The sequence below is a fragment of the Sminthopsis crassicaudata genome, chromosome 4 (genome assembly GCF_048593235.1).
Source record: "Sminthopsis crassicaudata isolate SCR6 chromosome 4, ASM4859323v1, whole genome shotgun sequence".
NCBI classification, from domain to species: domain Eukaryota; kingdom Metazoa; phylum Chordata; class Mammalia; order Dasyuromorphia; family Dasyuridae; genus Sminthopsis; species Sminthopsis crassicaudata.
In genome coordinates this window covers 101,966,450-101,980,747 of record NC_133620.1, presented here as the reverse complement: position 1 = coordinate 101,980,747, position 14,298 = coordinate 101,966,450, and the positions used below count along the sequence as shown (strand labels likewise).

Sequence of the window (14,298 nt, the reverse complement as noted above, 5' to 3'; positions counted from 1 at the left end):
TGTCCGCCTGCATTTTGGATTTCCTTCACAGGCTAATTGTATGCTGTTTCAAATTCCGATTCTTTTTGGACAGCAAAACAACTCTTTGGACATGGAGACATATATCGTGTTTAACTTATACTTGAATTTCACATATGTAACATGTATTGGTCAACCTGACATCTGGGGGAGGGAGTGGGGAGAAGGAGGGGAAAGTTGGAACAAAAGGTTGGGCAATTGTCAATGCTGTAAAATCACCCCTGCATATATGTGTTCAATAAAAAGTATAATTAAAAAAAAGGAGTAACTGTTTCATTTTCGTGTTTGTTGTCATATTCTCAATGCCCACAACATTATCTGAAACATAGTAATGAGTCACAAATGATTGTTCATTTCATTCACCCATCAAGAAAGCATTTATTAAGAATCTACTGGCACAGTGTTTAACCCCTGTGTTAAGTGCTTGGGATAGAAGCCCCCAAATCATACAATTTCTGCCTTTAAATCAACAAGCATTTATTAAGCCCCTACCATGTGGCAGGCACTATGCTAAGCACTAGGGATACAAGCAGAAGCAAAAAGATAGTCCCTCTCCTCAAAAAGCTTACCCAATTCTGAGGGGGGAAAGAGAACACAACCTTGGAACTGAAAAAGGAAAGGAAAGACAGGGTAGTCATAGGCAGAGAATTCAAAATGCAGCTTGGGAAGAATGGTTGATCTGAGATCCTTTCTCTAAATGGACTCAGAGAATGGCCCAATTCCATCTCCATAAGAGAACTAAGGACTAATGTTCACAGAGAAGCAAAGAAAAGACACATAGAAGATTAAAGCACCATACTAGGGAAGGAGGAGAGTACAAACAACTGAGGGCTTCAGAAAGGACCTCTTGAAGAAGATGATACTGGAAAGGAGCTAGAGCAGAAGGGAGGAGTAAGAACTTTTCTGGCATGGGCAATAACAAAGGTACAGATGAATTAGACCCAGTGGGCCTCAAACTTTCAAATAGGGGACGAGTTCACTGTCCCTCACACTGTTGCAGGGCAGGACTATAGTACAAACAAAAACTCACACTCTGTCTCCGCCCCCTCAGTCCATTGAACACAATCTGGAGGACCTCATAAACATCCTCAGTGGGTTTGAGAACCCCTGAATTAGAGAGTCAGAGCAAAATCATTGGGGCAGTGTTAGGGTTCTGACAAAGTGGTAATAGGGTTATTAGCATGGTACTTAGCTGTTCTCTAGTTTAGAGTTCACAGTTTCCCCCCTTTACGAGTTCACACCTCCCCCCCCTTAAGAGTTCACACCTTTCAAAGAGCCTATAAAAGGACAAGCCCACTGGAAGCTCCAGGAGATTCAGAGCAGGATTCAGTGGGGAGCTTCACTGGACCAGGAAACCAACAATCCCACCCTCTTGGAGTCTGATCTATTCCGACTTGTACTTTGGGGTTGGCTGGACACACTGGGAGGACATTGAGAGGCTGAAGCTGGCTAGAGGCTGGAGGACAAATCTTTGGATTCGGAGACACTCCAAGCGAGCTCTTGGGAACCAAGGACAGAGAAAGGCCTCTAGTAAAGCTCACAGGGCCCAGGAAAAGATTCAGGACTTTGAAAGACAAAATCAAAGATCTGGACTTTCACTCCTGCTTGCAGGAAAGTGGGCAGACTCTTGTTTGCCATTAGCCTGAAGACCCGGTGAGCCTTAGAAGCTAGTTGCTGAAGCAAGTAGAGATCATTTCATCACACTGCATTCATGGAAAACAGACTCCAATTGGATAGTGGTTTGGCACCCCAAAACATTGCTTCTGTGCCTCTGCAGGCCTCGGTGCTAAAAGAACTACAGCCACGGACAGTATCCCACATCACAGAAGTGGAGGAGTTTCACATCAAAGCAGAAATGTTGGAGCCTTTGAGAGACAGGGATGACCAAAAGATTCAAAAGGAGGAGTATCGTCGGAAGAAAGGCAATGCTTGTCAGCAAGAAGCCACCAATGCATGGGGAAAAGGAGCTGGATTGGATGAATACCATCACTTCCATCTTTCAAGCTGCCAGGAGTGTTTGGGACTAGAAAGCAGCACCACTGAAGCTGTCAGATTGGCATCTGCAGAAGACCTTGCAGATCTTCCTCATGGTTTCAGCAGCAGCCAAGAAGGCAGTGTTAAGCCAACTTGCCAACCTGGACGAAGGAGAAGAGTCAATATTCCCGAGAAGCCACCGAACATTTTACTCTTTGTGGGCTCTGACTCTCAGAAAGGACAGCAGAGATTCCAGCAGCTCCATTCCCTTCTGAAGGATTGTATTGACACTGATTGTTATGTCATCTCCCAGCTGAAGGAGAAAAATGTGCTCAGCCATCCATGGCTGCATCACTGTTTATTGTTGATCATTGCCACAGAAGAGCCTATTTCTGAAGCAGTTTCCCAAAAGTTCATCTTGTACCTGTCCCAAGGTGGGAAGGTTTTGGGGCTATCTTCCTCCTTCACGTTTGGTGGCCTACAGCTGAAAAGCAAAGAGGAACTGAAGAAGAGCATCCAGACATTGGTTTTTTCCAAGGCTGATGACAGTGAAATGAAACTGAATGTAGTGACAAGTGGGATCCTATTTGAAGAAGGCCCTGGACAGCTGCCTACCCATCCTGGACAGCTAGAGGGTTACTTAGAAAACGTGCATCGAGACAGGATGATTGTTCACCTGCCTTGTGGAACAAACGGAGGAGAAGCAATTCTCTGTCAGGTGCACTTGGAAATGTCTCCCAGCACTTTGATAGAAGCTCCAGCTGCCTTTAATTTGCTGAAATCAAGCCATTTCACCCGATTGGAAGTCCTGAAGGAGATCCTGAGGGTCCTTGGCCTAAGGTGTGAATTAAAGAAAATTCCTCCCCTGACTCCTCTCTATTTGCTCACAGCTGATGAGGAAGTCCGAACTTCTTTTATGCAGTGGCTGGCAAGAAATGTGGGACCCGAAGGAGTAATGCAATTCAGCAAGCTGACCCTTCAGTTTGTTTCATCCCATCCACCAGAATTGGAAGTGACCCCATCTCATATGCCAGTTATCACTGCCACAGAGGATTTTGCCCCAGAACATTTTCACCTGGAGCTCTATCAAAAACATTTGCACACAAAGCAACTGGGAAAGATCATTCTGTTTGCTGAAGTGACTTCATCCACAATGGATCTTCTGGACGGCTTGATGGTTGAGGTGCCACCACACCTGGGTTTAGTAGCGATTGCAGCCCAGCAAACTCAAGGAAAAGGTCGTGATGGCAATGTCTGGCTTAGTCCTGTGGGATGTTCTCTTTCCACCTTACACCTCCACATCCCCCTAGATTCTCATCTGGGTCAGAGAATCCCATTTGTTCAACACTTGATGTCTTTGGCAGTGGTGGAGGCAGTTCGATCCATTCCTGACTATCAGGACATCAATTTAAGAGTCAAGTGGCCCAATGATATCTACTACAGTGATCAAATGAAGCTTGGGGGAGTGTTGGTCAACTCAACGCTTATGGGATCAACTTGTCATATTCTTATTGGCTGTGGAGTTAATGTGAATAACAGTCACCCTACTCTTTGCCTCAATGATCTCATCATAGAATATAATAAGAAACACAACCAAAACCTCAGTCTGTTACGTGTGGATTATCTGGTGGCAAGAACAATAACTGTGCTGGAGAGCCTACTGGATGCCTTTCAGGACAAAGGACCTAATGCCATTCTTCCTCTCTATTACAAATACTGGATACACAGCGGTCAGCAAGTCCGTCTGGGAAACGACGAGGGCCCACTGGTATGGATTGTTGGGATTGACGATTCTGGCTTCCTTCAAGTCCATCGAGAAGGAGGGGATGTTATGACTGTGCATCCAGACGGCAACTCTTTGGACATGCTGAAAAACCTCATCATCCCCAAGAATTAATTCAACTGTCCTGAGCAAGAGAGCAGAGTGGGCCATATCGAAGTGAGTTTCATTTCAGGCAAAAGTGCATAGCCACTTGCAAATACATTCCTGCTTTATTTCTTAGCTCTTTCCTACCATTCATCAGAAAGTTCTGTTTGGGATTGGGGAGGCTTGAGGTTTTTTTCCCTTAATGATTTTTCTCATGCCTTTTAGTTACTTTTTGTTTACTAGGGATTTCTCTCTTTTTCAGAAGAGTCGCCTGCCTTTCCCTTCTTAGACGGAACTTGGTGTATGTTGATACCTGGAGGTCTTTTATGCCAACAAGACAGGGAAATTTAGGTGTTTCACAATAGTCAACCCCTCATTATAGCTCCCTTTGAAAAGGGAAAAAATATCAGCCCCCCTTCTTGAGTCATTGCTCAGTTATGTGGGATGGTAATATCCTTTTGACTCAACCAAGGAGATATTTTGAAAACAAACAAACAAACAAACAAATAAATAAATAAAAGCCACACAAAATACAGAAAAAAACCTTTGTTTTTATTTCTTTATTAAGAGAAGAATTATAAATAATCTTTCAGAGATGGTGCTTTCCTTATTTGCATTTGTTATACTTAAGTGGCTAAAGAAATTTAATATATGTGAGTAGAGGTCAAAGATATAGTGGAAAATCACTACTTTATAGTAAATGTCTTGGCCAATGTAGTTCATATATTGAAATTTACTACAAAAGTTGAATGAATATCATATAGTTCAACAACAATGCTATATGATGATCAATTCTCATGGACGTGGCCATCTTCAAAATGAGATGAACCAAATAAGTCCCATTAGAGCAGTAATGAACTGAACCAGCTACATCCAGCGAAAGAACTCTGGGAGATGACTACGAGTCACTACACAGAATTCCCGATCCCTCTATTTCTGTCCGCCTGCATTTTGGGTATCCTTCACAGGCTAATTGTACACTGTTTCAAATTCCGATTCTTCTTGGACAGCAAAACAACTCTTTGGACATGGAGACATATATCGTGTTTAACCTATACTTGAATTTCACATATGTAACATGTATTGGTCAACCTGACATCTGGGGGAGGGAGTGGGGAGAAGGAGGGGAAAGTTGGAACAAAAGGTTCGGCAATTGTCAATGCTGCAAAATCACCCCTGCATATATGTGTTCAATAAAAAGTATTATTAAAAAAAAGGAGTAACTGTTTCATTTTCGTGTTTGTTGTCATATTCTCAATGCCCACAACATTATCTGAAACATAGTAATGAGTCACAAATGATTGTGCATTTCATTCACCCATCAAGAAAGCATTTATTAAGAATCTACTGGCACAGTGTTTAACCCCTGTGTTAAGTGCTTGGGATAGAAGCCCCCAAATCATACAATTTCTGCCTTTAAATCAACAAGCATTTATTAAGCCCCTACCATGTGGCAGGCACTATGCAAAGCACTAGGGATACAAACAGAAGCAAAAAGATAGTCCCTCTCCTCAAAAAGCTTACCCAATTCTGAGGGGGGAAAGAGAACACAACCTTGGAACTGAAAAAGGAAAGGAAAGACAGGGTAGTCATAGGCAGAGAATTCAAAATGCAGCTTGGGAAGAATGGTTGATCTGAGATCCTTTCTCTAAATGGACTCAGAGAATGGCCCAATTCCATCTCCATAAGAGAACTAAGGACTAATGTTCACAGAGAAGCAAAGAAAAGACACATAGAAGATTAAAGCACCATACTAGGGAAGGAGGAGAGTACAAACAACTGAGGGCTTCAGAAAGGACCTCTTGAAGAAGATGATACTGGAAAGGAGCTAGAGCAGAAGGGAGGAGTAAGAACTTTTCTGGCATGGGCAATAACAAAGGTACAGATGAATTAGACCCAGTGGGCCTCAAACTTTCAAATAGGGGGCCAGTTCACTGTCCCTCACACTGTTGGAGGGCAGGACTATAGTACAAACAAAAACTCACACTCTGTCTCCGCCCCCTCAGTCCATTGAACACAATCTGGAGGACCTCATAAACATCCTCAGTGGGTTTGAGAACCCCTGAATTAGAGAGTCAGAGCAAAATCATTGGGGCAGTGTTAGGGTTCTGACAAAGTGGTAACAGGGTTATTAGCATGGTACTTAGCTGTTCTCTAGTTTAGAGTTCACACTTTCCCCCCTTTACAAGTTCACACCTCCCCCCCCTTTAAGAGTTCACACCTTTCAAAGAGCCTATAAAAGGACAAGCCCACTGGAAGCTCCAGGAGATTCAGAGCAGGATTCAGTGGGGAGATTCACTGGACCAGGAAACCCACAATCCCACCCTCTTGGAGTCTGATCTATTCCGACTTGTACTTTGGGGCTGGCTGGACACACTGGGAGGACATTGAGAGGCTGAAGCTGGCTAGAGGCTGGAGGACAAATCTTTGGATTCGGACACACTCCAAGCGAGCTCTTGGGAACCAAGGACAGAGAAAGGCCTCTAGTAAAGCTCACAGGGCCCAGGAAAAGATTCAGGACTTTGAAAGACAAAATCAAAGATCTGGACTTTCACTCCTGCTTGCAGGAAAGTGGGCAGACTCTTGTTTGCCATTAGCCTGAAGACCCGGTGAGCCTTAGAAGCTAGTTGCTGAAGCAAGTAGAGATCATTTCATCACACTGCATTCATGGAAAACAGACTCCAATTGGATAGTGGTTTGGCACCCCAAAACATTGCTTCTGTGCATCTGCAGGCCTCGGTGCTAAAAGAACTACAGCCACAGACAGTATCCCACATCACAGAAGTGGAGGAGTTTCACATCAAAGCAGAAATGTTGGAGCCTTTGAGAGACAGGGATGACCAAAAGATTCAAAAGGAGGAGTATCGTCGGAAGAAAGGCAATGCTTGTCAGCAAGAAGCCACCAATGCATGGGGAAAAGGAGCTGGATTGGATGAATACCATCACTTCCATCTTTCAAGCTGCCTGGAGTGTTTGGGACTAGAAAGCAGCACCACTGAAGCTGTCAGATTGGCATCTGCAGAAGACCTTGCAGATCTTCCTCATGGTTTCAGCAGCAGCCGCCAAGAAGGCAGTGTTAAGCCAACTTGCCAACCTGGACGAAGGAGAAGAGTCAATATTCCCGAGAAGCCACCGAACATTTTACTCTTTGTGGGCTCTGACTCTCAGAAAGGACAGCAGAGATTCCAGCAGCTCCATTCCCTTCTGAAGGATTGTATTGACACTGATTGTTATGTCATCTCCCAGCTGAAGGAGAAAAATGTGCTCAGCCATCCATGGCTGCATCACTGTTTATTGTTGATCATTGCCACAGAAGAGCCTATTTCTGAAGCAGTTTCCCAAAAGTTCATCTTGTACCTGTCCCAAGGTGGGAAGGTTTTGGGGCTATCTTCCTCCTTCACGTTTGGTGGCCTACAGCTGAAAAGCCAAGAGGAACTGAAGAAGAGCATCCAGACATTGGTTTTTTCCAAGGCTGATGACAGTGAAATGAAACTGAATGTAGTGACAAGTGGGATCCTATTTGAAGAAGGCCCTGGACAGCTGCCTACCCATCCTGGACAGCTAGAGGGTTACTTAGAAAACGTGCATCGAGACAGGATGATTGTTCACCTGCCTTGTGGAACAAACGGAGGAGAAGCAATTCTCTGTCAGGTGCACTTGGAAATGTCTCCCAGCACTTTGATAGAAGCTCCAGCTGCCTTTAATTTGCTGAAATCAAGCCATTTCACCCGATTGGAAGTCCTGAAGGAGATCCTGAGGGTCCTTGGCCTAAGGTGTGAATTAAAGAAAATTCCTCCCCTGACTCCTCTCTATTTGCTCACAGCTGATGAGGAAGTCCGAACTTCTTTTATGCAGTGGCTGGCAAGAAATGTGGGACCCGAAGGAGTAATGCAATTCAGCAAGCTGACCCTTCAGTTTGTTTCATCCCATCCACCAGAATTGGAAGTGACCCCATCTCATATGCCAGTTATCACTGCCACAGAGGATTTTGCCCCAGAACATTTTCACCTGGAGCTCTATCAAAAACATTTGCACACAAAGCAACTGGGAAAGATCATTCTGTTTGCTGAAGTGACTTCATCCACAATGGATCTTCTGGACGGCTTGATGGTTGAGGTGCCACCACACCTGGGTTTAGTAGCGATTGCAGCCCAGCAAACTCAAGGAAAAGGTCGTGATGGCAATGTCTGGCTTAGTCCTGTGGGATGTTCTCTTTCCACCTTACACCTCCACATCCCCCTAGATTCTCATCTGGGTCAGAGAATCCCATTTGTTCAACACTTGATGTCTTTGGCAGTGGTGGAGGCAGTTCGATCCATTCCTGACTATCAGGACATCAATTTAAGAGTCAAGTGGCCCAATGATATCTACTACAGTGATCAAATGAAGCTTGGGGGAGTGTTGGTCAACTCAACGCTTATGGGATCAACTTGTCATATTCTTATTGGCTGTGGAGTTAATGTGAATAACAGTCACCCTACTCTTTGCCTCAATGATCTCATCATAGAATATAATAAGAAACACAACCAAAACCTCAGTCTGTTACGTGTGGATTATCTGGTGGCAAGAACAATAACTGTGCTGGAGAGCCTACTGGATGCCTTTCAGGACAAAGGACCTAATGCCATTCTTCCTCTCTATTACAAATACTGGATACACAGCGGTCAGCAAGTCCGTCTGGGAAACGACGAGGGCCCACTGGGATGGATTGTTGGGATTGACGATTCTGGCTTCCTTCAAGTCCATCGAGAAGGAGGGGATGTTATGACTGTGCATCCAGACGGCAACTCTTTGGACATGCTGAAAAACCTCATCATCCCCAAGAATTAATTCAACTGTCCTGAGCAAGAGAGCAGAGTGGGCCATATCGAAGTGAGTTTCATTTCAGGCAAAAGTGCATAGCCACTTGCAAATACATTCCTGCTTTATTTCTTAGCTCTTTCCTACCATTCATCAGAAAGTTCTGTTTGGGATTGGGGAGGCTTGAGGTTTTTTTCCCTTAATGATTTTTCTCATGCCTTTTAGTTACTTTTTGTTTACTAGGGATTTCTCTCTTTTTCAGAAGAGTCGCCTGCCTTTCCCTTCTTAGACGGAACTTGGTGTATGTTGATACCTGGAGGTCTTTTATGCCAACAAGACAGGGAAATTTAGGTGTTTCACAATAGTCAACCCCTCATTATAGCTCCCTTTGAAAAGGGAAAAAATATCAGCCCCCCTTCTTGAGTCATTGCTCAGTTATGTGGGATGGTAATATCCTTTTGACTCAACCAAGGAGATATTTTGAAAACAAACAAACAAACAAACAAATAAATAAATAAAAGCCACACAAAATACAGAAAAAAACCTTTGTTTTTATTTCTTTATTAAGAGAAGAATTATAAATAATCTTTCAGAGATGGTGCTTTCCTTATTTGCATTTGTTATACTTAAGTGGCTAAAGAAATTTAATATATGTGAGTAGAGGTCAAAGATATAGTGGAAAATCACTACTTTATAGTAAATGTCTTGGCCAATGTAGTTCATATATTGAAATTTACTACAAAAGTTGAATGAATATCATATAGTTCAACAACAATGCTATATGATGATCAATTCTCATGGACGTGGCCATCTTCAAAATGAGATGAACCAAATAAGTCCCATTAGAGCAGTAATGAACTGAACCAGCTACATCCAGCGAAAGAACTCTGGGAGATGACTACGAGTCACTACACAGAATTCCCGATCCCTCTATTTCTGTCCGCCTGCATTTTGGGTATCCTTCACAGGCTAATTGTACACTGTTTCAAATTCCGATTCTTCTTGGACAGCAAAACAACTCTTTGGACATGGAGACATATATCGTGTTTAACCTATACTTGAATTTCACATATGTAACATGTATTGGTCAACCTGACATCTGGGGGAGGGAGTGGGGAGAAGGAGGGGAAAGTTGGAACAAAAGGTTCGGCAATTGTCAATGCTGCAAAATCACCCCTGCATATATGTGTTCAATAAAAAGTATTATTAAAAAAAAGGAGTAACTGTTTCATTTTCGTGTTTGTTGTCATATTCTCAATGCCCACAACATTATCTGAAACATAGTAATGAGTCACAAATGATTGTGCATTTCATTCACCCATCAAGAAAGCATTTATTAAGAATCTACTGGCACAGTGTTTAACCCCTGTGTTAAGTGCTTGGGATAGAAGCCCCCAAATCATACAATTTCTGCCTTTAAATCAACAAGCATTTATTAAGCCCCTACCATGTGGCAGGCACTATGCAAAGCACTAGGGATACAAACAGAAGCAAAAAGATAGTCCCTCTCCTCAAAAAGCTTACCCAATTCTGAGGGGGGAAAGAGAACACAACCTTGGAACTGAAAAAGGAAAGGAAAGACAGGGTAGTCATAGGCAGAGAATTCAAAATGCAGCTTGGGAAGAATGGTTGATCTGAGATCCTTTCTCTAAATGGACTCAGAGAATGGCCCAATTCCATCTCCATAAGAGAACTAAGGACTAATGTTCACAGAGAAGCAAAGAAAAGACACATAGAAGATTAAAGCACCATACTAGGGAAGGAGGAGAGTACAAACAACTGAGGGCTTCAGAAAGGACCTCTTGAAGAAGATGATACTGGAAAGGAGCTAGAGCAGAAGGGAGGAGTAAGAACTTTTCTGGCATGGGCAATAACAAAGGTACAGATGAATTAGACCCAGTGGGCCTCAAACTTTCAAATAGGGGGCCAGTTCACTGTCCCTCACACTGTTGGAGGGCAGGACTATAGTACAAACAAAAACTCACACTCTGTCTCCGCCCCCTCAGTCCATTGAACACAATCTGGAGGACCTCATAAACATCCTCAGTGGGTTTGAGAACCCCTGAATTAGAGAGTCAGAGCAAAATCATTGGGGCAGTGTTAGGGTTCTGACAAAGTGGTAACAGGGTTATTAGCATGGTACTTAGCTGTTCTCTAGTTTAGAGTTCACACTTTCCCCCCTTTACAAGTTCACACCTCCCCCCCCTTTAAGAGTTCACACCTTTCAAAGAGCCTATAAAAGGACAAGCCCACTGGAAGCTCCAGGAGATTCAGAGCAGGATTCAGTGGGGAGATTCACTGGACCAGGAAACCCACAATCCCACCCTCTTGGAGTCTGATCTATTCCGACTTGTACTTTGGGGCTGGCTGGACACACTGGGAGGACATTGAGAGGCTGAAGCTGGCTAGAGGCTGGAGGACAAATCTTTGGATTCGGACACACTCCAAGCGAGCTCTTGGGAACCAAGGACAGAGAAAGGCCTCTAGTAAAGCTCACAGGGCCCAGGAAAAGATTCAGGACTTTGAAAGACAAAATCAAAGATCTGGACTTTCACTCCTGCTTGCAGGAAAGTGGGCAGACTCTTGTTTGCCATTAGCCTGAAGACCCGGTGAGCCTTAGAAGCTAGTTGCTGAAGCAAGTAGAGATCATTTCATCACACTGCATTCATGGAAAACAGACTCCAATTGGATAGTGGTTTGGCACCCCAAAACATTGCTTCTGTGCATCTGCAGGCCTCGGTGCTAAAAGAACTACAGCCACAGACAGTATCCCACATCACAGAAGTGGAGGAGTTTCACATCAAAGCAGAAATGTTGGAGCCTTTGAGAGACAGGGATGACCAAAAGATTCAAAAGGAGGAGTATCGTCGGAAGAAAGGCAATGCTTGTCAGCAAGAAGCCACCAATGCATGGGGAAAAGGAGCTGGATTGGATGAATACCATCACTTCCATCTTTCAAGCTGCCTGGAGTGTTTGGGACTAGAAAGCAGCACCACTGAAGCTGTCAGATTGGCATCTGCAGAAGACCTTGCAGATCTTCCTCATGGTTTCAGCAGCAGCCGCCAAGAAGGCAGTGTTAAGCCAACTTGCCAACCTGGACGAAGGAGAAGAGTCAATATTCCCGAGAAGCCACCGAACATTTTACTCTTTGTGGGCTCTGACTCTCAGAAAGGACAGCAGAGATTCCAGCAGCTCCATTCCCTTCTGAAGGATTGTATTGACACTGATTGTTATGTCATCTCCCAGCTGAAGGAGAAAAATGTGCTCAGCCATCCATGGCTGCATCACTGTTTATTGTTGATCATTGCCACAGAAGAGCCTATTTCTGAAGCAGTTTCCCAAAAGTTCATCTTGTACCTGTCCCAAGGTGGGAAGGTTTTGGGGCTATCTTCCTCCTTCACGTTTGGTGGCCTACAGCTGAAAAGCCAAGAGGAACTGAAGAAGAGCATCCAGACATTGGTTTTTTCCAAGGCTGATGACAGTGAAATGAAACTGAATGTAGTGACAAGTGGGATCCTATTTGAAGAAGGCCCTGGACAGCTGCCTACCCATCCTGGACAGCTAGAGGGTTACTTAGAAAACGTGCATCGAGACAGGATGATTGTTCACCTGCCTTGTGGAACAAACGGAGGAGAAGCAATTCTCTGTCAGGTGCACTTGGAAATGTCTCCCAGCACTTTGATAGAAGCTCCAGCTGCCTTTAATTTGCTGAAATCAAGCCATTTCACCCGATTGGAAGTCCTGAAGGAGATCCTGAGGGTCCTTGGCCTAAGGTGTGAATTAAAGAAAATTCCTCCCCTGACTCCTCTCTATTTGCTCACAGCTGATGAGGAAGTCCGAACTTCTTTTATGCAGTGGCTGGCAAGAAATGTGGGACCCGAAGGAGTAATGCAATTCAGCAAGCTGACCCTTCAGTTTGTTTCATCCCATCCACCAGAATTGGAAGTGACCCCATCTCATATGCCAGTTATCACTGCCACAGAGGATTTTGCCCCAGAACATTTTCACCTGGAGCTCTATCAAAAACATTTGCACACAAAGCAACTGGGAAAGATCATTCTGTTTGCTGAAGTGACTTCATCCACAATGGATCTTCTGGACGGCTTGATGGTTGAGGTGCCACCACACCTGGGTTTAGTAGCGATTGCAGCCCAGCAAACTCAAGGAAAAGGTCGTGATGGCAATGTCTGGCTTAGTCCTGTGGGATGTTCTCTTTCCACCTTACACCTCCACATCCCCCTAGATTCTCATCTGGGTCAGAGAATCCCATTTGTTCAACACTTGATGTCTTTGGCAGTGGTGGAGGCAGTTCGATCCATTCCTGACTATCAGGACATCAATTTAAGAGTCAAGTGGCCCAATGATATCTACTACAGTGATCAAATGAAGCTTGGGGGAGTGTTGGTCAACTCAACGCTTATGGGATCAACTTGTCATATTCTTATTGGCTGTGGAGTTAATGTGAATAACAGTCACCCTACTCTTTGCCTCAATGATCTCATCATAGAATATAATAAGAAACACAACCAAAACCTCAGTCTGTTACGTGTGGATTATCTGGTGGCAAGAACAATAACTGTGCTGGAGAGCCTACTGGATGCCTTTCAGGACAAAGGACCTAATGCCATTCTTCCTCTCTATTACAAATACTGGATACACAGCGGTCAGCAAGTCCGTCTGGGAAACGACGAGGGCCCACTGGTATGGATTGTTGGGATTGACGATTCTGGCTTCCTTCAAGTCCATCGAGAAGGAGGGGATGTTATGACTGTGCATCCAGACGGCAACTCTTTGGACATGCTGAAAAACCTCATCATCCCCAAGAATTAATTCAACTGTCCTGAGCAAGAGAGCAGAGTGGGCCATATCGAAGTGAGTTTCATTTCAGGCAAAAGTGCATAGCCACTTGCAAATACATTCCTGCTTTATTTCTTAGCTCTTTCCTACCATTCATCAGAAAGTTCTGTTTGGGATTGGGGAGGCTTGAGGTTTTTTTCCCTTAATGATTTTTCTCATGCCTTTTAGTTACTTTTTGTTTACTAGGGATTTCTCTCTTTTTCAGAAGAGTCGCCTGCCTTTCCCTTCTTAGACGGAACTTGGTGTATGTTGATACCTGGAGCTCTTTTATGCCAACAAGACAGGGAAATTTAGGTGTTTCACAATAGTCAACCCCTCATTATAGCTCCCTTTGAAAAGGGAAAAAATATCAGCCCCCCTTCTTGAGTCATTGCTCAGTTATGTGGGATGGTAATATCCTTTTGACTCAACCAAGGAGATATTTTGAAAACAAACAAACAAACAAACAAATAAATAAATAAAAGCCACACAAAATACAGAAAAAAACCTTTGTTTTTATTTCTTTATTAAGAGAAGAATTATAAATAATCTTTCAGAGATGGTGCTTTCCTTATTTGCATTTGTTATACTTAAGTGGCTAAAGAAATTTAATATATGTGAGTAGAGGTCAAAGATATAGTGGAAAATCACTACTTTATAGTAAATGTCTTGGCCAATGTAGTTCATATATTGAAATTTACTACAAAAGTTGAATGAATATCATATAGTTCAACAACAATGCTATATGATGATCAATTCTCATGGACGTGGCCATCTTCAAAATGAGATGAACCAAATAAGTC

At 43.6% G+C, this 14,298-nt stretch overlaps 3 pseudogenes; all 3 read left to right on the top strand.

Moving 5' to 3' along the window:
• Positions 1–1,640: 1,640 nt before the first annotated feature.
• LOC141541051 (biotin--protein ligase pseudogene) lies at positions 1,641–3,889 on the top strand (annotated as a pseudogene).
• A 2,637-nt stretch (positions 3,890–6,526) lies between these two features.
• On the top strand, positions 6,527–8,689 carry LOC141540625 (biotin--protein ligase pseudogene; annotated as a pseudogene).
• Positions 8,690–11,311: 2,622 nt separating this feature from the next.
• On the top strand, positions 11,312–13,489 carry LOC141540624 (biotin--protein ligase pseudogene; annotated as a pseudogene).
• Positions 13,490–14,298: the final 809 nt, after the last annotated feature.